Source organism: Ursus americanus, chromosome 25, assembly GCF_024610735.1.
Source record: "Ursus americanus isolate L20-20 chromosome 25, mUrsAme1.1.p, whole genome shotgun sequence".
In the NCBI taxonomy this organism is placed as follows: Eukaryota; Metazoa; Chordata; class Mammalia; order Carnivora; family Ursidae; genus Ursus; species Ursus americanus.
Window position 1 is genome coordinate 42693769 of NC_142151.1, and position 22682 is coordinate 42716450.

Sequence of the window (22682 nt, forward strand, 5' to 3'; positions counted from 1 at the left end):
TGGGGAATGCAGGGTGGTGATATTTTAATTCTACCATTCCTTCTTTATTAGCTGGAATATTTCTACAAAGAGAGACTTCTCATCTGCTATTTTGGTTATCTGTACTTACAGTTTCCATAGGAAAGGCAGGAGAAATGCTTCAGCAGTTTTCAACCCAGGATTTGGTTCCTAGAATGAAACATGCAAACTGAATCTGACATGCGTCCTGCCCTCTTGGAGCCTTCCTTCTGGTAGGGGGATAAGACATGTGGACAGAGTGATAAGAGAAGCCAAGAGAGGCTAAAGGCCCGCAGGGCCATGCTCCCTAAGAGGCAGAGCAGGCTGGGCTTCAGTTCTTCTGGCTGGAGGGCATCAGGGGGAGCTTGTACAAGTGGTAGAATTTCAGCTGAGCCTTGAAGGATGGGGGGACAGGAAGCACCAGTTGCTCCCCAACATCTGTTCTCACCTTCTTCTTTGCCAGGGCTCATGGTCTTCCAGACATAAGATAACTTTTTATCCTCCCCTTGCAGTTTCATGCAGTCATACGACAAGACTTTGGTCAATGGGCTATTATGAGAAGAAGTGATCTGAGCAATTCCCAGGTTATACCCTTAACGAGAGGGGGCAGACCTTTCCTGTCCCCTTCCTCCATCCTGCTGCTCAAAAAGTAGATGACGTGGGGCGCCATCTTGGAACATGAGGTCCAGGAGGCCCCGTGCAGATGGCCAAGCAACAAGACAGAAGGAACCGACTGGATCCTGGATGTCCTCCTAGGAGCCACCATTCCAGCCCTGGACTGCAATCCAACTGTGACAAGAACAAGGAATAAACCTCTCCCCCTGATGGAGCAGCTGTGGAGATGGAAGTGCCAACCAGGGCCTCCCTTGGAACATCTGCTGTCTGCTGGTGCTGGGAAATAGTGGGGAAGGGAATCTAATTCAAAGAATGTAAGGACTGGAAAAAGTGTAAGGCCGGGGGAATGTTTCGGTACTTTACACATGGAGGAGGAAGAGGAGAGAGCAACCAAAATAATCCCCCAAATTCTGTTAAAAGAAGGGTTACCTGGTATTTTTGAAAAGCATCCACTAGTCTTTCCCTGCAGTTTACTCGATGTGAGAATCAAGCAAAATGTGTTTGTTGCATTAATGATCACAGGCCTTCAACAAACGAAGTGTTTTCTCTACTATTTTCTGCATATTTTCCTAAATTATCTTGTAGGAGCTTTAGCATTCTTTTATTCACGTTCAGATTTCAAATTCACCTGAAGTTGGGTTTTGTGTATAGGAAAAAGTAAGGACAAAGTTTCAATTATTTTTAAAAACCATCCTTTTCCTTTTGCTCTACAACTTTGTCACAAATCAAAGGCATCGGGCAGTTCCTACTGAAACTGAACCTACAAATACCCTCTGATCCACTAAGTCCGTTCTAGACATACACCGAACAGAAATGCGTTCCTATGTACATGCAAGGACACGTTGGAGCATGTTTATAACAGCACTAGTCCAAAGAGCCCAGTAGACAACACCCTTGTATTAAAATCATCAGACTTGCTGAGAGACTAGAACTTAATGGTTCCAACCTCTAAAAAGAAAAGATCATTATATAAGTGATAGAGACACTAGTTATCCCTACAATGACAATCATGTCACGATATAGGAATGTATCAGATTAACACATTGTACACCTTAAATTTGCCCAATGGGACATGTCCAATGTTATTTCCATTTCTTTAAGAGTTCGAAAAAACACAAAACCATAACAGCCCTAAAATGAAAACAGCCAAAATGTCTATCAGCAGTAGGATGAAAGAATCATGGTATATTCATGCAATAAAACAACACTCAGCTGCTAAGACATTTCAGCTGAACTATACACAATAACTGATACATTTCACAAAGATGTTGTGGAGTGAAAGAAGCCAAAAGTAAAATAATATAAACTATCTCAATTCTATTTATGTAAATTTTAGAAATGGGGGAAACTCACTTATGCTGTCAGGTTATCTCTGGGGAAGGGGAGTGGATAGTAACTGGGGGAGGGGGCACTGAGCACAGCTTCTGAGGTCCTATTAATGTTCTATTTCTTAATCTGGGTGGTGTTTGTGGATAACGCATTGACCCGTGTGTTCATAATGTTTGCAGTTTTTTTTTTTTTTAAGATTTTATTTATTTATTTGACAGAGAGAGAGACAGCCAGGGAGAGAGGAAGCACAAGCAGGGGAGTGGGAGAGGAAGAAGCAGGCTCCCAGCGGAGGAGCCTGATGTGGGGCTCGATCCCAGAATACTGGGATCACGCCCTGAGCCGAAGGCAGACAGTTAACGACTGCACCACCCAGGCGCCCCAATGTTTGCAGTCTTTAAATGTGTATCATACATCAATCTAAAGTTATTTTAGGAAAGAAGCTGGTCATTGTGTTACGTGGGAGTAGGGAAGTAAAGACCGGAAGACTGGAGACGGGTATGTGGAGCTGGCCTGCTTTGGTTTCAGAGTAGCTGTTGCATTTCTTTTCTTTTTTTTTTTTTTTTTAAAGATTTTATTTATTTATTTGACAGAGAGAAACAGCCAGCGAGAGAGGGAACACAAGCAGGGGGGAGTGGGAGACAAGAAGCAGGCTCCCAGCAGAGGAGCCTGATGCGGGGCTCGATCCCAGGACCCCTGGATCACACCCTGAGCCGAAGGCAAACGCTTAACGACTGAGCCACCCAGGCGCCCCACAGTTGCATTTCTGTAGCAAATCACCAAAACATACAAGATGCTTGATATACATGCAAAGCAATGTATGATAGTTGATATAAAATGATGGCTAGAAGAGGGGCGCCTGGCTGGCTCAGTCAGAGGACCATGCAACTCTTGACCTCAGGGTTGTGAGTTTGAGCCCCACGTTGGGTGTAGAGATGATTTAAAAATAAAAGCTTTTTTAAAGAAGTGATGGCTAGAAGAGGACAATGAAGATAGTTTTCAGATTTCAGCAATTCTCATATACCACTGATGCTAAAATGTGCCATTATTTTAATAAACCACTTATAGGGGAAATGTGCTGCTAATTAAATATGAAACCACGCCTTAACAATGGTCCAAGGTGACACGTGAAATGGTCATCACAGTTTCTCGTTGCTTTGAGATTTCTTTCATTTGCTCCAAGGGATTTGACAGGTTACTTTCCTTGGGTTACCTTGTTGCGTGGCTTATGGTATTATGATGGACATTGCGTATGTTTTAGCTACAAAATGGACCACAACTTCATCTAGTTGTGGGTCTCTTCCTTTCTTAGGTCCCATAAGACTCTTGGTTGGGCTTTACAAGAGAATTGAGGATTTTGGCCATTGCTCCAGAGTGAGATTTTTGCTTTATTATTACCAATCTGTCCCCACCGCACTGCTTTGTTTCTCTGCCTGCCTGGGACTCCAAGAACCTTTTGTTTCAATGAGCAATCTCTGAAAAGACATTTTAAACATCAATTAAACTCATCCGCCATGATGCCAATGGAATAGCCACGGCCAAGTTCACACACGTGGAGGCAGTGGCACAGCTGTTGCCCGGCCAACGGCGACTATGAGAGGCTTCGCAATCTCAGAGATGTTAAATGGGAAAAAATGTGCATCTTAGAATTGATGAATCAGAGTGTTGAAGGGAAAGGCAATGTCAGAAAATTACTATTTACAGAGTTAGAGGAAGTCTTACATACTTGCATAATTTGGGCTGAAAATAAGCAGTGATGTATTTCAAGGATCTAGAAGAAAATCAGGGAAGAGGTCAAAAGAAAATAACATAGTTTGCCTAAAATAAATATACTATGCTTGATGGAGGCCGGTCTTCATTAACTTGATGTGGAGAAGCATGGCTGGTCCCCTCTCCCCTTGGGAGGCAAGGTGGTATGATAAATTAGAGCAGTGGGGTGCTGGCAGATGTTTAGCAATGACTCTCTGGAAAAAATGTGCGTATATAAGCTTATCAGAAACTTTACTGCTATAAAGGATGTGTGGCCCATGGTTTACAAATGATATTAAATATATCGCACTCTGGGGATGCCTGGGTGGCTCAGTCTGTTAAGCAGCTGCCTTTGGCTCAGGTCATGATCCCAGGGTCCTGGGATTGAGCCCCGCATCAGGCTCCCTGCTCAGCAGGGAGTTTGCTTCTCCCTCTCCCGCTCCCCCTGCTTCTGCTCCGTCTGTCTGTCTCTCTCTGTCAAATAAATAAATTAAATCTTTAAATAGGTAGATAGATAGATAGATAGATAGATAGATGGGTAGGTAGGTAGCACTCTGTTACAAATTACCGTAGAGCGTATTAGCCAGTTGATTCCCACAGAATGCTTTCGTGGATTTTTCCCTAGCTCTGTCTCCATAGCCAATCTGTGGTTGTAATTGACAAAGACATGAATGTTGGTTGGTATTTTTGTTTACATTAGTGAGTAAGAGCAAAGTGAAACCGCAAAGACATATGTTGGAACTTCACTAATCTGTCAGTGACATAAATGGCTTCTTTGCTGAGTCAAGTAACGGTCTTCTAATGCCGAAAGAATCTTTCCTCAATGTGTTTGTGTTGTGAAAAAACGTAACAGCTATAGACACAGCACACTTTTTAAAAAAGATTTTATTTATTTATTCATTTGAGAGAGAGAGAGAGAGAGAGGGAGGGAGGGTGGGGGAGGGACAGAGGGAGAGGGAGAGAGAGAATCCCAAGCAGATTCCCCACTGAGCATGGAGTCCGATGGGGGCTCGATCCCACAACCCCGAGATCATGACCTGAGCCAAAATCAAGAGCCAGAAGCCAAATTAAACGAGCCACCCAGGTGTCCCTAGACACAGCACACTTTTAGGTTTTGTCTACATTATTAACATTTCCCACAACTTTTTTTTTAAATATTTTATTTATTTATTTGATGGAGAGAGAGAGAGAGCCAGTGAGGGAGGAACACAAGCAGGGGGAGTGGGAGAGGAAGAAGCAGGCTCCCAGTGGAGGAGCCTGATGTGGGGCTCGATCCCAGGACTCTGGGATCACGCCCTGAGCCGAAGGCAGATGCTTAACGACTGAGCCACCCAGGCGCCCCTTCCCACCACTTTCTTAAGTCTAGACAATCAACAAAATGGTAAATTGAGCCCTGATGTGTAGTGTGTGCCAGTTGCCGTGTGGCAAATGCCCCCCTCGTGGCCAGCTTCCAGCTGTCTGTGTGATCTCACTGAATGAGGGGAGGGGCAGAGGCGCGCAGCCGCACAACGTTACGTGGGATTTCCACGCTACAGAAGGGAGAGTTGTACAGAACCTTCAAAAGCAGAGGCACTAGTAAAAGGTAGTGATAATAGTTAGGAAGTGATGAATTTTGAGTATTTACTACCTTGTTTTAAAAATAATTTAATTATAAGTTTGCATCATTTAATTTTTAATAATGGCCCTGTTTAACAAATGCTCACAAATTTCCTGAAATTGTACCTTAGCAAGCCTCTGTGAGTCAGCTCCGGCACACCTCGTATTTGGAGGCAGACCGCTTCAGCTTTATATTTAACTTTACCAGTTCCTTGTTCTCCGACCACGGACAGTACGCTTAGCCCCTTCAAGCCCAGTTATTTCTCTGCAGGGCTAATAATACCTACGTCACAGAGTTGAGCTGTTGAGGACAGCACGAGACCAAGTTTGTGAAGTGCCAAAATCAACACCAAGTAGGAGCCCAGGCTTAACTCTTTTCTCGTCCTTTGGTCTTTCTCTTGTCTGACGCATCTGCTTGTTAAAATTATTCTTCCCCAAGCAGAGACATTGCTATGTCCTCGCTCAGACTTCACTGGTATTAAGCACAAGCTTCAGTTTGCTATCAAAGCCTACCTCTCACCCATCTCAGCTTTTCATTACTCCTCGAGATTGTGCCCCCATGATAGATCTGTTGACATCTCGCACAGCGTCCTTGTGGGTCCCATCCCCACACCTCTGTTCCCGGAGTTTCTTCCCATTGGGATCTTTGGACCATCCGTGCCCCCTCCCTCTGTCCCCATCAAAGCACCCACAACAACGCACACTTCCTTTGTTAGCCCCGTGTGATAATAACATCTAACTTGTACTGAGTGCAGGGGCTATGCCAGGAGTTGTGCGGAGTGCTCTGTATTCATTATCCCACGTAGTTAGTCCAATTTAAAGATGAAGAAACAGGGGCGCCTGGGTGGCTCAGTTGTTAATCGTCTGCCTTTGGCTCAGGGCTTGATCCCAGATCCCTGGGATCGAGCCCTGCATGAGGCTCCTCCGCTGGGAGCCTGCTTCTTCCTCTCCCACTCCCCCTGCTTGTGTTCCCTCTCTCGCTGGCTGTCTCTCTCTCTGTCAAATAAAATAAATAAAGTCTTTTTTAAAAAAATAAAGATGAAGAAACAGAGGCACAGCTAAAGTGAATTGATTGCCCGAAGTCATATCACTAGTAAAATGGTGGAGCTGGGATTGCAGCTCATGTGGTCTGACTCCAGAACCTGGGCTCTTAGACATTGTGTCCCACTTAACTGCCTGGATAATTGCCTTTTAAAATAAATTCATTTGTTTCATGTTAACCTATCATGTATAATGTTCTATATCATGTTCTTGACCTTTTTCAGGTCTAGGTTTCTATGCTTTATCTAGTATCATCTTCTTGAAGGCAAAAGTATTCATTTACCAAATATTTACAAAGTGCCCTCCGTATGTATCAGGGGTTATTCTAGGCATTGGGGATATAGGACCAGTCCTTGGTTAAAGAAGTGACGAAATATCCATATGGCAGAATACCATACAGCTGTCACAAAGAGCGAGAAGGCTCTTTGTAAGGACATGGTAAGCTTTCCGAGATACACCGCTGAGTGAATGAAAACAAGGCACAGAACACTTTGTACACTATGCCACCTTTTGCGAAAAGATGAGGAGGGGTTAATAACTTTTCTGTGTGTTTTTACCTGTTAAAATAAAAGACTCAGTCTTGGGGCGCCTGGGTGGCACGGTCAGTTAAGTGTCAGACTCTTGGTTTCAGCTCAGGTCATGATCTCGGGGTCGTGAGATCGAGCCCCACGCGGGGCTCAGCGCTCCTTCAGGTCTGCTTGAGACTCTCTCTTCTTCTCCCTCTGCCCCTCCCCACTCTGTTTTTAAAATAAATAAATCTTTGAAAAAGTTAAATAAAAGACTCAGCCTTCCTCATTATGAAGTTCATGGTGCAGACAACATACTATCATCGTGCTATAATTGATGTTTAATGGAATCTTGATCTTCAAAAAAATATATATTCTGAAATCTTCACAAATCCCTAAAATCATGAACACCCCCACGGCAGCGAGGGCTCGCTGCTTAATAAAGTCTCACTATCCCCTCCCAGAACGTGGACTGGTTGCTGAGAAGTGGCTTCTGGCAAAGGACTCTACTTCCTAACCTTCCTTGCATGTGGGACCATCCGATTAAATCCTGGCCAGCAGAACGTGGACCCGAGTAATGTGACCACTTCTAGGCCCAGCCATGAAAGCTTCCTGTGCGGTCCAAGGCTGCACGTTGACATCCAACAGGATCTTGAATGACTGCATGGAGCAAACCTGCGTTATTCCTCTTCTTGGCTGTCGCCCATTGGGCTGCACTTGAGAAATGAAAGTCTATTGTGTTTAGCCAGTGAGATGGCAGTGTTATCTGTAATTGAAGTCTCCGGCACCTTCGTTAATACCCTATGCTAGTATACGGTTTTCCTCTCACAGGATAACTGAAAATTTTGAATGACTCTTTCAGATGCTTACTTCTTTATCTTATGTGATGAGCATATTTTTGGCTGGGAAACTTGGTGAAACAGTTTCACAAACTAATTTTTCTTCTTTTTACCTAATACCTATGGTGGGATCAACCGTATCACAGGGCTGTGCCAAGGGCACATGTAAGAACATTTCACTTTTTAAGTAATCCAATATTTCCATTTTATTGCTAGAACTACATTTTCCTAGACATTTCAGCTTCTGTCTCTCGTGTTACCAGCCGCCGTCTTTCCTCTGCTTTTTCTACTTTTTATAGTTTTATTTTATTGTGAGATGCATCATACATACAGCAGAGGGCATAAAACAGAGAGTTTTCAAGAAAAACTAGGAGATGAAGACCTGTAAAGTGCCACTCAAGTCAAAAAACAGAACATTGCCTTCCAGTTGTCCCTTTCCAATGACAATTTCTTTCCTTCCCCCACAGATGAAGCCGCTATCCTGACCTTGGTGATGATTTCTTTCTTGTGTTTCTTTATATGTCTGATCCCTAAATGACATAATGCAGTTGATCTATTTTTTTATTATGTTCAGTTGATCTGTTTTTGAACTTTGTACAGAGGGCATAATCGGCTCCGCCCACTTTGTGTCGTGCTCTGTGTCCGCCATGATGTAGGTGCAGGGCGTCCACATTGTTTCTTATTGCTCCGGTTAGTTCCCTTGCATTGCGTAGAGCAGTCCTTTCTGTCATTTCTAGAGAAATGACATTTGACTATTGCAAACAGTGCTTTTGTGAACGTTCTTATCAATGTCGCCTATGGCCAATGAGTATGCGTTTCTCCAAGGTATGCAGCTGGAAGTAAGCTTGCTAGGCCACGGAATATGCCTATCTTCAATCTGGCTGGATGATGCCAGGCTGCTGTGCAGTGTCTGTCTGGACCACTTTCTGTGCCCACCTGTGGTGTATAGAAGTCCTCCATGTTCCTCAGCTATGCCAATACTTGGTGTTGTCAGACTTAAATTTTCTTTTCTTTCTAGCTTGCTTTTTTTCCCTTTCCTTCCCTTCCCTTCCCTTCCCTTCCCTTCCCTTCCCTTCCCTTCCCTTCCCTTCCCTTTCCATTCCATTTTTTTCCTTTTTGTCAATCTGGTAGGTATTCCATTGTGGTTTTAATTTGGCCTTTGATTATTATAAGGTCAAGCACCTTTTTATGTGTATATTGACCATTAGACTTCCTTTTTACGTGATGTACTTGTCTTTTGCCCAGTTTCTAATGGTGGTTTAAGTCTTGATAGCAGGAGTTCTTAATCCTAGACCCATGTTGGTTGTATGAGTTCCAGATATTTTTTACAGCCACCTCTTCATCTTTTCCCTTTCTTTATGATATCTTCTGGAAAGTAGACACTCTTAATTTGATCAGGTGTGGATTTATCTTTTCCTTTGTAGGTTGTGTTTTTTTGTGTCTTGTTTAAGAAATCCTTCTTTTCCCTGAGGTCATGAAGTTATTTTCTAGTATTATATTCACAGCTTTTACAGCTCTGGCTTACACATTTAGATCTTTATTTTGCCTGGAAGTAGAGGTCTAACGTTATTATTTTCCATGTAGTTACACAATTGTTCCAACACCATTTACTGAAAAGTCTGTCGTTTTCCCTTCAATCTGCAATGTCTCCTGCGGTCGTACATCACGCGTTCACATACGTGAGGGTGTGTTTCTGGGATTTCCATTCTGTTCCACTGATCTATTTACCTAACTCTGTGCCAGTACCATTTATTTATTTATTTATTTATTTATTTATTTATTTATTTCCCATTTCAGTTTTCTTTCTGTCATTCATTTAACGCATTTATTTTGAGTGCCGGACAGATACAGTTCTAGGTACCAAGGATGAAGCAGTGAACAGAGTGGACAAAAATCCCTGTCTCCCCCCACCCCGAGTTTATGTTCTAGTGGGAGAGTCAGACAATAAACAAGGTAAATAAATAAAATACACAAGATGTTAGATAACAGTACCTGTTGAGAAAACTATAACAGGGAACGGAATGGGAAGTGTTGGGGCTGAAATTTTGGATAGGATGGCCAGGGAAGGTGTCCTTAAGGAGGAGATATTCAGTTTCTATCTAAATGGAATAAAGGAGCACCCTGTGGCTCTCCGAAGGAAGAGAGTTCCATGCCGAGGGATCAACAAGTCCAATTTACGTGTTTGCTGGACCTGGTGTGTTTGAGCGATGGGCGAAGCCAGTGCTTGCAGTTTGAGTGAAGATTGAGGGTGATGAAGTCAGCAGTTAACAGGGGCCAATCACTGGGGGGGGGGGGGGGTTTGTAATTCACAGATTTTGGCTTTGACTGCTATTTGAGAGTTTTGAGTAGAATAATTTGATCTAACTTCTATTTAAAAAGATCCTTTTGGGGGCGCCTGGGTGGCACAGCGGTTAAGCGTCTGCCTTCGGCTCAGGGCGTGATCCCGGCGTTCTGGGATCGAGCCCCACATCAGGCTCTTCTGCTATGAGCCTGCTTCTTCCTCTCCCACTCCCCCTGCTTGTGCTCCCTCTCTCTCTGGCTGTCTCTATCTCTGTCGAATAAATAAATAAAATCTTTAAAAAATAATAAAAAAAATAAAAAGATCCTTTTGGGGTGCCTGGGTGGCCTAGTTGGTTAAATGGCTGATTTCCACTCAGGTCATGATCTGAGGGGCGTGAGATGGAGCCTTGTGTGGGGCTCTCTCCCTCCCCCTTTGTCCGTCTCCATCCCCACACGTGCTCTCTCTCTCTCTCTCTCAAAAATAAAATAAAATAAAATAATAAAATAAAGGGATCCTTCTGGATGCTGGGTTGAGGAAAGACTGAGGGGGGCTAGGGTAGAAACATTGAGGTCAGCTAAGGGTCTGTTGAAACAAGTCGGAGGAGAGAGAGTGGTGACTTGGACCCAAGGTAGTTGTGGTGAGAGAGGGTAGACTCTGGATTTGCTGATGGGTCAGATGTGAGGGTTGAGAGAAAGACAGTTGTGAAAGGTGACCCTGGAGTTTCTTCTTGGGGACATTTTCCACAAAGGAATGAAGGTTTTATTATTTGGTGAGCATTACTATCCATAGAATGCTGACAAATAGAGAAGAAGAACTTCAAAGTATGTAGGCGCTGGGCCAGACTCGTCTGCCACCACTTCTATCAATGACAATCAAAGAAGACTTCTTGGAGGAGGCTGAATCCAAGCTAGTTTTTTGAAGGACAAATGAGAATTTGCCAGATGAACCCTGGGCACTTCAAATATGAAAATGGTGTGAGTAAAGGTCTGGAAGAGCAAAATGGCATGGGGTAGACATTTCTAAACTTTCTCAGTTTACTGCACCCGCAGTGTCCTTGCGACGTTTTCATGGCATAGGCCAAAATGCTGCCTAACAGTTCCATTATTGACTAATTAGGTCCAAGCAACTTAATAAATATTTATGTCCTAACAACTAAGTAGCTGTTTGAAAAAATAATACCTATAAATTGAAAGAAAATGTTACGTTTACTTTACTCTCAGATAATCGCAATGACATACTAATGATGTCGTTGTGGGACATTGGGATATGTGCATCTATTGGGTACACGTGGTTTCTCAGATGTTGGAATCTGACTGGACACCAGCACCGTAATTTCCTGTTCCACACGGACTTTCCCATGGTGTTTGCTTTTTGTTATGGCAACTCTTGAAAACCCAGCTTTGCAAAGAGATAATGTCACCGAAAGGAAAGCTTTGGCATCTAATATCGAAATTGCCGACTACCTCAAGTTACTAGTTTACGCAGTGTCTGGTGGATGTTCATTACTGGCACATTTTCCTCAAAAAATTAAAATATCTTCGAAAGCCCCTGTGAGTTAAATGTCCTGGGCTGCCTTGGTGCACAGTTAGAAGCTGCAGGCAGGGGTCATTTAGGAGAACTGAAAGCATTTCAGCACGGCCAGCAGAGGACATAGTTGTGCAGGGAAGAGTGAGAGGACATGAAGCTGAGCTACGAGCAGCAGGCAACTTATGCAAGGGATTGCCCATCACATTCAGCTGTGTCCAGACCCACTGGAGTGCCGGGAATGCACCAGCTTGGTCTTTGGAAATGCACGTTGCAGCTGGGAGGATGGACTGCTTATATAAAGTGTATCTGCAATACACCAGGATTATTCCTCTAACAAAAATCATACTTACTGATTGATTTTGACTTGGGAGGAAGTCAGAGAAAGTGTCATAAAGCATAGAGCATGTATGGTTGGCGTAGTCAGCTACGGCTGCCTAACAAACCACTCCAAAAGTAAGACTCACGGGTCTGCAGGTGGGCTGCATCTCAGCTAGGGTGGGCTGGATTCCAGGCTCCCGGCTGCAGGCGGTCCAGTTCTGTTCCATGTGTTTCTGCACTACCCCTGGACTGGAGACTGCTTGGAGGACACGGTCTTCTCATGGTAGATCTCGGTGCAAGAGACCACATGGTGTCCAGGCACATGTAAGCCTCTGCTTGGATTGGGTCTGCTACCTTTCTATTGAACTAAGCAACTCACACAGCCCTATCTAGAGTTACTGAGGCAGGGAAATAAGCTCTGTTTTTCCAGAACATGGCAAAGTCACGTGGTTGGGAGAGGGAAGCAAAAACAACTTTTTAAATTAAGGTTTTTATGTTAATTCCAGTATAGTTAACATACGGTGTTATATTAGTTTCAGGTGTGCAATATAGTGATTCCACAGGTCCACCATCACTCCGTGCTCATCGCGATCAATGCACTCTGAATCCCCATCACCTAGTTCCCCCATCTCCCCACCTGCCTCCCCTCTGGTAACCATCAGTTTGTTCTCTATGGTTAAGAGTCTGTTTCTTGGTTTGTTTCTCTCTCTTTTTTCCCCTTTGTTCATTTGTTTTGTTTCTTAAATTCCACGAGTGACATCATAGGAGATTTGTCTCTCTCTGACTTACTTCACTTAGCCTCATACTCTCGAGCTCCATCCGTGTTGTTGCAAATGGCAAAAGGTCATTCTTTTCATGGCTGAGTAATATTCTACTGGTTATATACATACATATATAGACCACGTCTTCTTTATCCATTCATCTATTGATGGACACGGGCTGCTTCCATAATTTGGCTGTTGTAAATAATGCTGCAATAAACATGGGGGTGCTTGTGTCCCTCTGAAATAGTGTTTTTGTATTTTTTGGGTAAATACCCAGTAGTATGATTACTGGATCATAGACTAGCTCTATTTTTAACTTTTTGAGGAAACTCCATACTGTTTTCCACAATGGCTGCACCAGTTCACTGAGGGAAGCAAAAGTAATAATAGTCCATTAATAACACCCCTGTCAGGGGCACCTGGGTGGCTCAATCGTTAAGCGTCTGCCTTTGGCTCAGGTCATAATCCCAGGGTCCTGGGATCCAGTCCCGCATCAGGCTCCCTGCTCAGTGGGGAGTCTGCTTTTTCCTCTCTCTCTGCCCCTCCCCTCTTGTGCTTTCCCTCTCTCTCTCTCTCAAATAAATAAATTTTATAAGTCTTAAAAAAGTATACCCTTGTCATTGTAGTAATGGCAAAAGATAATTAGGGCAATGTCAGTGGGAAGGAGGATATACAGTCAAAGGCATTAGGGAGCCCAGGACTTAGGGTCCATTAGAAATGAGGTAAGCAAAGCATATGGATCTCGAGCTTGATAATAAACTACTAGTTACGTAGTGCTTGTAGGTGCTAGGCGCCATTCGATGTATGTATACACTGACTAATATAATCTTGTCATAACAACTCTGTGAGATATCCATTTAATAGTTGAAGAAACCAACACAGAGTAGTAACGTAACTTGCCCAAGATTCTAAGACTCGGTGATGCTCAGATTTGAATCCCTGACATCTGGCTCCACAGTCCACGTGGCTGACTGACCACTATGACAACTGACTCTCAACTATCAGAGAGCCGACTCACTGCATAGGGTGCATAGCAGTGCCCTCAGGGGGGTTCCAGATGCTGACCTTGAGGCGTGAGGTATGCTCTTGTGGATACAATTTGACCAAATTAGTTGGTAAATTATTTGCCAAGCGATAATAAAAAGTAGGATAAGCCAAAAGTAAGATAAATGAAAAGCAGGATAGTCCGAAAGTCCACAGGCTGACAAACGGGGCACATTGTGGCAGCGTCTTTCACGTTGGCTGCGGTGAAAAGGAACAGTGAGTGATACCTTCCACGTCGCCAGTATTTCTGCAGGGCTTGCCACTGTGGGAGGAGATTAGGAGTAATCTCAGAGATAAAATCTTCAGACCAGAGTCTGCTGGCATCACAGCAAGCTAAGGAATTAAATCCTGTTTCCATTGAAGAGAGCAGTAAATTTAGAGGAAGCAGTAATGTCTGGAACGAGAGATAGAAGATTAAGTAAATTATTATTGGGTCAAAAGGTAAAAAAGAGAAGTGGGACAGAACATCCCAAAGGAAAGTACTTCTGCTAGATTTTCATCAGAAAACCCTAGATGACCTCTAAAGGTAGTGGGTGAGGATGGGGACAGAACCGGAGGGTGACAGGCTCTCAGAGGGGAAGGGGCAGAGTCCACTTCACACTTAAAACATCGGTGTGCACTGGACATTCTTAAGCTGCGGTTCAAGGATGAGCTTCACAACTGGACTGTGCCTTAGGATACGAGCATGTTTGTGGATGGGTCTGCGAATTTATCTGGAAAGAAGAATGATCTGTAGTTCTCATCAGATTTGCCAAGGAGTCTCTGATCCTAAAAATGTCCAGAACAACGGGTCTTACAGCATCTCCTTGAACTGACACCTTGGCTCCCTTCCTCAGGGGTGGTCTGTTTTGTTGCTCATCAGCTCTGTAAGAGCATGCTTCCTCACCGGGAGCTGGCCCCCGTCTCCTAGGAATTCCCACCCCTGGTCGTGGCTTGGCCTCTGGAGCAACACCAGGTAAGTCTAATCCCTCTTTCATCTTTCTAAATGGAAACTCATTTCTCTGTGTATTGAGCTTTTTCCTGATATGAGCTTAGTTGTTAAAGGAGATCCTTGACATTTTTGATGACTTCAAAGATTCTCATGGAGTCAGCAAATATTCTCCTTTTGGAAAGTTTGTAAGTTTGGCTACCTGGATCTTAAAAGTAACAAATTCTGTTACTTGATCCCCATGTGATCCCAGAGGCTGAATTTCCACATTTGTTAAAATATTAGAGAAAGGATATAGAACTCTGTCCTCTCTCACTGTTTGGTAAATAATGTCTGATTATAGCTCCGAAGGGTCTGATTTCCAGGAAAAGCAGCTTCAATAAGGAGGACATACATCCTGCTTGTAACAACCAGAGATTTGGAAAATGCGAGATAAAAACGATTTACGAAGGCATCTTTTATGAGAAAAGTGTTTCTTTATGTTATGGAATTGGATTTTTTAAAAATCTGGGACCTCAAACTTCTTTTTCTAATGTATTTACACATTGGCTTCCTTATACTATTGATAAGCTACATAAAGTTTAATAATTCCAGTTTTAATCATTTTTTGGTGAATTTTCTTTCTTTCCTTCTCTTTATAACCACCTTGATTTAGTTACCATATTGGAAATCAGGGCTCCATCTCTTCATGGTGTATGGGGCCTGTTCCCATTAAAATCAACTTCTCGTTCAGTTATCTGAAGCACCCTAAGCAGGCAATCACCCAATGTCTGTTGATATAAGATGAGAAGCAACAAAAGCTCATTCTTTAAGTGTGTATGTATTGAAAACCTACTGTGTACAAAGCACCCAACGTTCTAGTAGTCAGAGAGCTTACCGTTTAATTTAGTATCCAAGTTAACTACTTAAATTTACGCAGTGGCAAAATAACCCCAACAATGACTTACAGCTAATAACTGTAATAGTTAATCAAAATAAGGCAGAAGAAACAAAGAACAGAAGGAATAAACAGGACACCGCACATTGTTAGATTTAACCTCAACCATATTAATGCTCCCATGAACTGTAAATGGTCTAACCATCTCAACTGAAAAACAGAGATTTAGATGGGGGTGGGGTGGGAAGACTAAGATTCAACTACATGTTGTCTCAAAGAAACTCACTTTAAATATAAAGATACAATAAATAGGCTAAATTAAGAGAATGTAAAAAGAAATACCATGCTAGTCTATAGTAGACAATGTAAATTTCAGAGCAAAAATATAACCAGGGATAGAGAAGTTCATTCCATAATGATGATGGAGTTAATTCATCAGGAAGGCATAACAATCCCCAACATTAATGTACCTAATAACAGAACCATAAAATATGAAGTAAACCCTGATAGAAATGCAAGAAGAAACAGACTAATCTACAATTATATTCATAGATTTCAAGATACCTCTTTTAAAAATGATAGAAAAAGTAGAAAAAAATCAGTAAAGATATAGAATACTTGAACACCACTATCCATCAACTTGACCTAACTGACATTTACAGAGCACCCCATCCAACAGCAAGAACACACTCTTCTCAAGTGCACGTGGAACATTCACCAAGATAAATCATATTTTGGGGCCATAAAACATGTCTCAAAAAACTGCAAAAGATCTAAGTGATACAAATCATATTCTCTGGTCACAATGCAGAAAGTTAGAAATTGACAACAGGAAGTTGTCTGAGAAATTCACAAATATTTGAAAACTAAATAGTATACTTGTAATTCATGACGCAAAGAAGAAATCAAAGGGGGAACCAGAAAATTTCTTTAACTCAATTATAATGAAAATCCAACATATCAGAATTTATGGGACGTAGCTAAGGCAGTGCTTACAGAGAAATTTGTAGCAATAAATGCCTATTTTAGAAGAAGAAGGTCTCAAATCGACGACCTCAGCTTCCACTTGAGAAACTAGGGGAAAAAGAGCAAGTGAAACTCAAAGTAAACAGAATAAAGGAAATAATAAAGACCAGAAATCAGTGGAACAGAACACCAAAAATTAGTAGAGAAAAACCAATGAATCCAAAAAGTCCTTCTTTGAGAAGACCAATTAAACTGATAAACTTACAGCCAGGAGAAAGAGAGAGAGAGAGACAAATTACCAAACTCAGGAATGAGAGAGCTAGCATCATTACAGATTCTGTAGATACTAAAAGAATAATATGTGAATATTATGAACAACATTATGCCCATCGATTCAACAACTTAGATGAAATAGAAATTCCTTGAAAGATACGACTACCAAAGTTCATTCAAGAAAAAATTAAAAATCAGAATAGTCCTACAGCTATTAAAGAAATTAAATTTATACTTTAAAAACTTTCTCTTGGGGCACCTGGCTGGCTCAGTCAGTAGAGCATGTGACTCCTGATCTTGGGGTCATGAGTTCAAGCCCCACATTGGGTGTGGAACCTACTTTAAAAAAATAAATACAAATTTAAGAAATAAACTTAAAAAATTAAAACTTTCCCTCAAAGAAAATTCCAGGCCCAGACGATTTCACTGGGAAATTCTGTCAAACATTTAAGGAAGAAATAATATGAATTCTACACAAACTTTCCCAGAAAATAAAGGAAGAGAGATTAGTTCCTAACCCTTTCTATGAGGTCAGCCTTACTCTGATACCAGAATAAGACAAGGCATTACAAGAAAACTACAGACCAATACATCTCATGAACATAGATGTAATCATTCTTTTTTTTTTTTTTTAAGATTTTATTTATTTATTTGACAGAGACAGGCAGCGAGAGAGGGACACAAGCAGGGGGAGTGGGAGAGGAAGAAGCAGGCTCCCAATGGAGGAGCCTGATGTGGGGCTCGATCCCAGAACGCCGGGATCACGCCCTGAGCCGAAGGCAGACGATTAACAACTGAGCCACCCAGGCACCCCTAGATGTAATCATTCTTAAGAAAGTGTTAGGAAGTCAAATCTAACAGTATATAAAAAAGATAATACTCCATGATAAATACATTATTCTAGGTTGGTTTAACATGTGAAAATCAATGGATATAATTTACCATATTAAAAGACTAAAAAGAAAAGCCATATGCAGAAAAAGGATTGCAAGTCCAATATCCATTCCTGATAAAAATTCTCAAGAGAATAAGAATAGACAAGACTTTCCTCAACATGATAAAGGGCACCAAGGAAAAATCTACAGCTAACATCATATCTAATGATGAAAGATTGAATGTTTTCCCCCTAAAATGAGGAACAAAGCAAAGACATTTGCTCTTACTACTTCTTCTTTTTTTTTTTTATAAAAGATTTTATTTATTTATTTGACAGATAGAGACAGCCAGTGAGAGAGGGAACACAGGCAGGGGGAGTGGAGAGGAAGAAGCAGGCTCCCAGCAGAGGAGCCTGATGTGGGGCTCGATCCCAGGACTCCGGGATCACGCCCTGAGCTGAAGGCAGACGCTTAACGACTGCGCCACCCAGGCGCCCCTGCTCTTACTACTTCTATTCGACATTGTACTAGAGGTCCTAGCCAGTGTAACAAGGCAAGAAAAGGAAGAAAAGACATTCGGATTGGAAAGGAAGAAATAAAACTGTGTTTATTTGCAGATGACATGATTGTCTTTGTAGAAAATCTGATGGAATCTACAAATAAAGTATTCGAGCTAATAAGTGAATTTAGCAAAGTTCCAGCACATAAGATTAATATACAAAAATTAATTGTACTTCTATATACTACTACAATCAGAAATGGAAATATAAAAAAGTATTTTTTATATTTATTTTTCAGTAGCACTAAAAATGTGCAATATTTAGCAGTAAATCTCAGAAAGGTGAGCAAGACCTGTATTCTGAAAACTACAAAACATTATTGAGAGAAATTAAAGAGAACTGAAATAACAGAGAGATATACTGTATGTTGCTGTTATGACATCAGTTCTCCCCAAATTGATCTATAGATTCAATGCAATCTTGATCGAAATCCCAGGGGGCTGTTTTGTAGAATTTGATAAGCTCATTCTAAAATTCATATGGCAATGCAAAGGACCTGAAATAGCAAAATCAATACGAAAAAAAAAGAGCAAAATGAGAGGGTTTGCGCATCTGACTTCAAGATTTATTATAAAGCTAAAGTAATCAAGACAGTATGGTATTAGTGTCAAGATAGACAGATAGATCAATGAAACAGAATAGAGAAGCCAGAAATAGACCCTCAACGTATCTGAATAATTGATTTTCAGATATGGGTGCAAAGGTAATCAGATAGGGCAGGAACAACTAGATATCCATGTGGAAAAAAAAACCCGTTAGGTATGACCACAAATCGTGATTGATAGAAAAAGAGAAAATAATAAATCAGACTTCATAAAATTAAGAATATCTGCTCTTTGAAAGGCACTGTTAAAAGAATAAAAAGATACGCACAGACTGGGAGACAATATCTACAAATCACACACATGACGAAGGACTTGTATTTCAGAATATATAAACACCTCTCAAAACTCAATAATAAGAAAACAAACAACTCAACTTTAAAAATAGACAAAGGACTTGAACATACATTTCACCCAAGAAGATTTACTGATAACAAATATGCCCATGAAAAGATGCTCAATATCTTAGTCATTAGGGAAAATGCCAATCAAAACCACAGTAAGATACCACTACTCACCTGTTAGAACGGCTTAAAGAAAAAAGACAGATCATAGGTAATGTTGGCAAAGATGTGGAGTAACTGAAACTCTCTAATGCTACTAGTAGGACTATAAAATGGCATATTCACTTTGGAAAGCAGGTTGGCCCTTTCTCAATATGTTAAATATATACACCTACAGTTGGACTTAGTCATTCTATTCCTAGATATTTATGCCCAAGAGAAATAAAAGCATATGCACACAAAGCATATTCATACAAAGACTTGCACACAAACACTCCTATCAGCTTTATTTTTAATAGGCAAATCTGGAAATAACCCAAATGTCATCAAAAAGTGACTGGATAAACACATTGTGGTATATTCCTATAATGAACACCACTTCGCAATAAAAAGTAATAAACTATTGATAGGCAACTGAATCATCAACAACAGGATAATCTCAGCACAGTTATGTGAGTGGAAGAAGCCATACCAAAAAAAAAAAAAAAAAAGGACATACTGTATGATTCCATGTATTTAAAATTCTGAAAAATGCAAACTAATGTACAGTAATAGAAAGAAGATTAGTGGTTGCCTGGAGAGGGAGTGTGGGAGAGTGATACATGGAAGGATTACAAAGAGGCAGGGGGAACCTTTTGGAGGTGATGGGTATGTTGATGATGGTGATTTCACGCATGTACACACGCGTCAAAATTGTGCACTCTAAACATGCATAGCTTATCGCATGTCAAATCCACCTCCGTGAAGCTATTTAAAAATGGATGCAGTGGGCACACTGAGTGATGGGCATACTGTGCGCCAGGTTGTGTTGTAGGTGTGTGAAATGCCTTCTCTTCAGTCCTCACAACGAACCGATCAGGTTGGTGCTGTGGTTGCTCCCTTTTTACTGAGAGGCTCTGTGAGTCTTTTACTGAGGTCTGGAGAGGTTGTTCAGGCTCCAAGGCTACCCAGTTAGTAAGTGGCAGCCTGACCATCCTCTTTCGCTCTTAACTCTGAACTTCTGAACTTCAGGGGGCACGATAAAGCGCGAAGTTCTCACACTCATTACCCACATCCTCCTAAGAGAGTGCGGAGCAAGCAGTTCCAACGTTCGCCCCTACTTCACATACAGACTAACTGAGCTTCGGACGGGTTAAGGTGGCCTTTGCACAGCTTCAGACCCGGAGGCTGTCGGGGAATAGATGTGTCCCTTCTCCTCATGCCAGGGCCCTATCCACTGAATCACAAGGCTCCAACTGCTGTTGATAGACTTGTGCGTTGTGGGGGGTTTTCCCCCCCAGTCGGCCAAAGATCATGTAGATAGAGTTCTCTGTGCCTCTAGGCGTCAGAACTCCAACAACGGAGCATTGCCATATTGCTGGGCATTTCCTTCGCGACTGCCGTTCTGGAGACAGGTACGACTTGGCATTTACCAGGGTCACGGGGCATTCGAGCCCACATAGCACCTTCGGGTTTCAGCTCCCGGGCGCTGGCAGACGGCCCGCCGGCGCTCCGCGGCCGAGTCCCGGAGCTCAGCCGGGTGCCCCTCCCGCGCTGCTCCGCGGGGGCGTCGGGGAGGCGGGCCCGGGGACGCTCGCGAGGCGCTCCGGCGCGGCGCCCCCTGCCGGCGCCCTGCTCCCTCGCCGGGATCCGGTCCGGGCGGCGCGGGGACTCCGGCCTGAGAGCCAGCGAGCGCGCGGGCGGGCGGCGCGGCGCGCTGCGGGCGAGCGGGCGCGTCCTGCAGGGGTAGGTGGGCCGCCGGGCGCGGGCGGATGGGAGGGCGCGGGCGGCGCGCGCGGGCGGGCCCGGGGCGGGCGGGGGGCGCGCGGAGGGGGTCGGCGCGGGGGCGGAGCGGGCGAGGGGCCCGGCGGCGGGGGCGCGCGCGGCGGCGCGCGGCGGGCGCGAGTCATCAATTATGCAAGGACTCGGGCGGCGCGGGGGGCGGGCGCGGGGAGCGCTCCAAGATGGCGCCCACCGCAGTCCCGCCCGCCGCAGCCTCGGCGCCTCTGCAGTCCGGCCGCGCCTCCCGGGCCCCGCGCTAGGGCCACCGTTGCCTCTCTCGCCGCCGCTGCCGTAAGTCGCCCCGGAGCCCCCGCCCCGGCGCCCCCGCCCCGGCGCCGCTCCTCGCCCGCCGGCTTCCCCTTCTCGCCTCGGGACCCCGGAGCGGGGCTCGCCCATCTCCGGTCGGGGGCTTTGCCGCAGAGTGCGCGGCGGGGCTCGAGGGGCCATGGAGCTGGGTTTCTGTCCTCCCTGTTTTGGACAGGTGTTTGGAAGTCTTGCTTCCTTCTACCGTGTTTACCGGGGGTCCTTGAGGAGAATTGAGGACCACCGGCTACCACCCGCATACACCCTCGCTCTTCTCGTCTCTTGGCTGCCTTGGGGGACACTGGCCTGCCCTCGGCGCCCCTTCCCTGGTGCAGCCCCCCTCCCCCCATCTCCAAGGGCCGGGACAGAGTCGGGGCCCCTCGCGGGGTTGCACTGGGAAGGGCAGCGCTGTCGGGATCTTCCTACAGCAGCCCCTCAGCTCTGCCCCCTCCCCCATGTCTTACTGCATCCTTCTCCCCCATCCGGCTCCAGATCGTTACCAGCTGCAGAAGCCAGGAGCTCCTGGGTTCTTAGGGCAGCCAGGACTCCCCCTGTCCTTTACTCGGATGCGTCCGTCCCCCTCCTGACATGGTGCTCTGGGGCTGTGTTGGGGGCCCCCGGGACCTTCCTCGGCAGGCTAGGATTCCTGCATTAGGGAGTACATCACTTTCAGAATATCCCCCTTCCCCCACCCCCATCCCTACGCCACCCGATGCAGAGCTCGTTCCTCTCCTCCTTTCTCTCTTCCCTCCCCCACCTTACCACAATCAGCAGCACCCCGGGCTGCTTAGCGTTTGGCTTACAGGACTGCCCAGCTCCACAGACCCCTCCTCTCTAGTTCTCTCTTGGTACTTGGGGGACCGCAAAGCCTCTGCATTTTTCCTCAGAGCTCAGCTCCATCCCCTCCGTGCCTGCGGCAACCACCGGTGGAGACTTGGCAGTTAACTTTCCCGGGGTTAGCCGGGGCTTTCAGACCCTTTCAGATGCCTCAGCTTAGAGCTCGGGTGGGGTGGGAATCATTTTTAGTCTGACAAATATGATTCTTCAAACCATGCATTCCTTCCAACTACTCCACCCTGTGCCCTCTTCCTCACTTACACTGCAGTTTTTGAAATATGGGGGAATACATTTTATATCGGGAGATTCTAAGATTCTCGGCATCCGTGTTCATAATAAAAGAATGTCATCTGTTTGGGGAGGGGGAGAAACTTGGCATTGCATCTGGCTAATCCAGGGAGAGGGAGAAATAATTAGCATGGAGCAAACTCTACCACACGAGAATTTAGTGGGCACCAGAGAAGCAGGAATGGAAGCAGGAAATGTGGGTGAGGGCTTTGGGAGCAAAGGGGGATAGTGCTTTTTATAACTATTTTCTCAAGTTTGAACCTGGAGAGCCTTCAGAGAGGTTTCGGTGTGTTAGGGCTGGGGGAT

At 44.1% G+C, this 22682-nt stretch overlaps 1 protein-coding gene across 10 annotated transcripts in view; it reads left to right on the forward strand.

Moving 5' to 3' along the window:
• The first annotated feature begins 20778 nt into the window (after nucleotides 1-20778).
• The window catches only part of SCN8A (sodium voltage-gated channel alpha subunit 8), a 176529-nt gene continuing 174625 nt past the window's right edge, over nucleotides 20779-22682 (forward strand). For 9 of the 10 annotated variants that reach the window (XM_087855856.1, XM_087855849.1, XM_087855851.1 and 6 more), the window contains exon 1: nucleotides 21102-21239. The gene's annotated coding sequence lies outside the window, so the exon portion shown is untranslated. Of the gene's footprint in view, nucleotides 20913-21101; nucleotides 21240-22682 lie in introns of those variants that run through there. The other variant, XM_087855848.1, reaches the window with a different exon arrangement.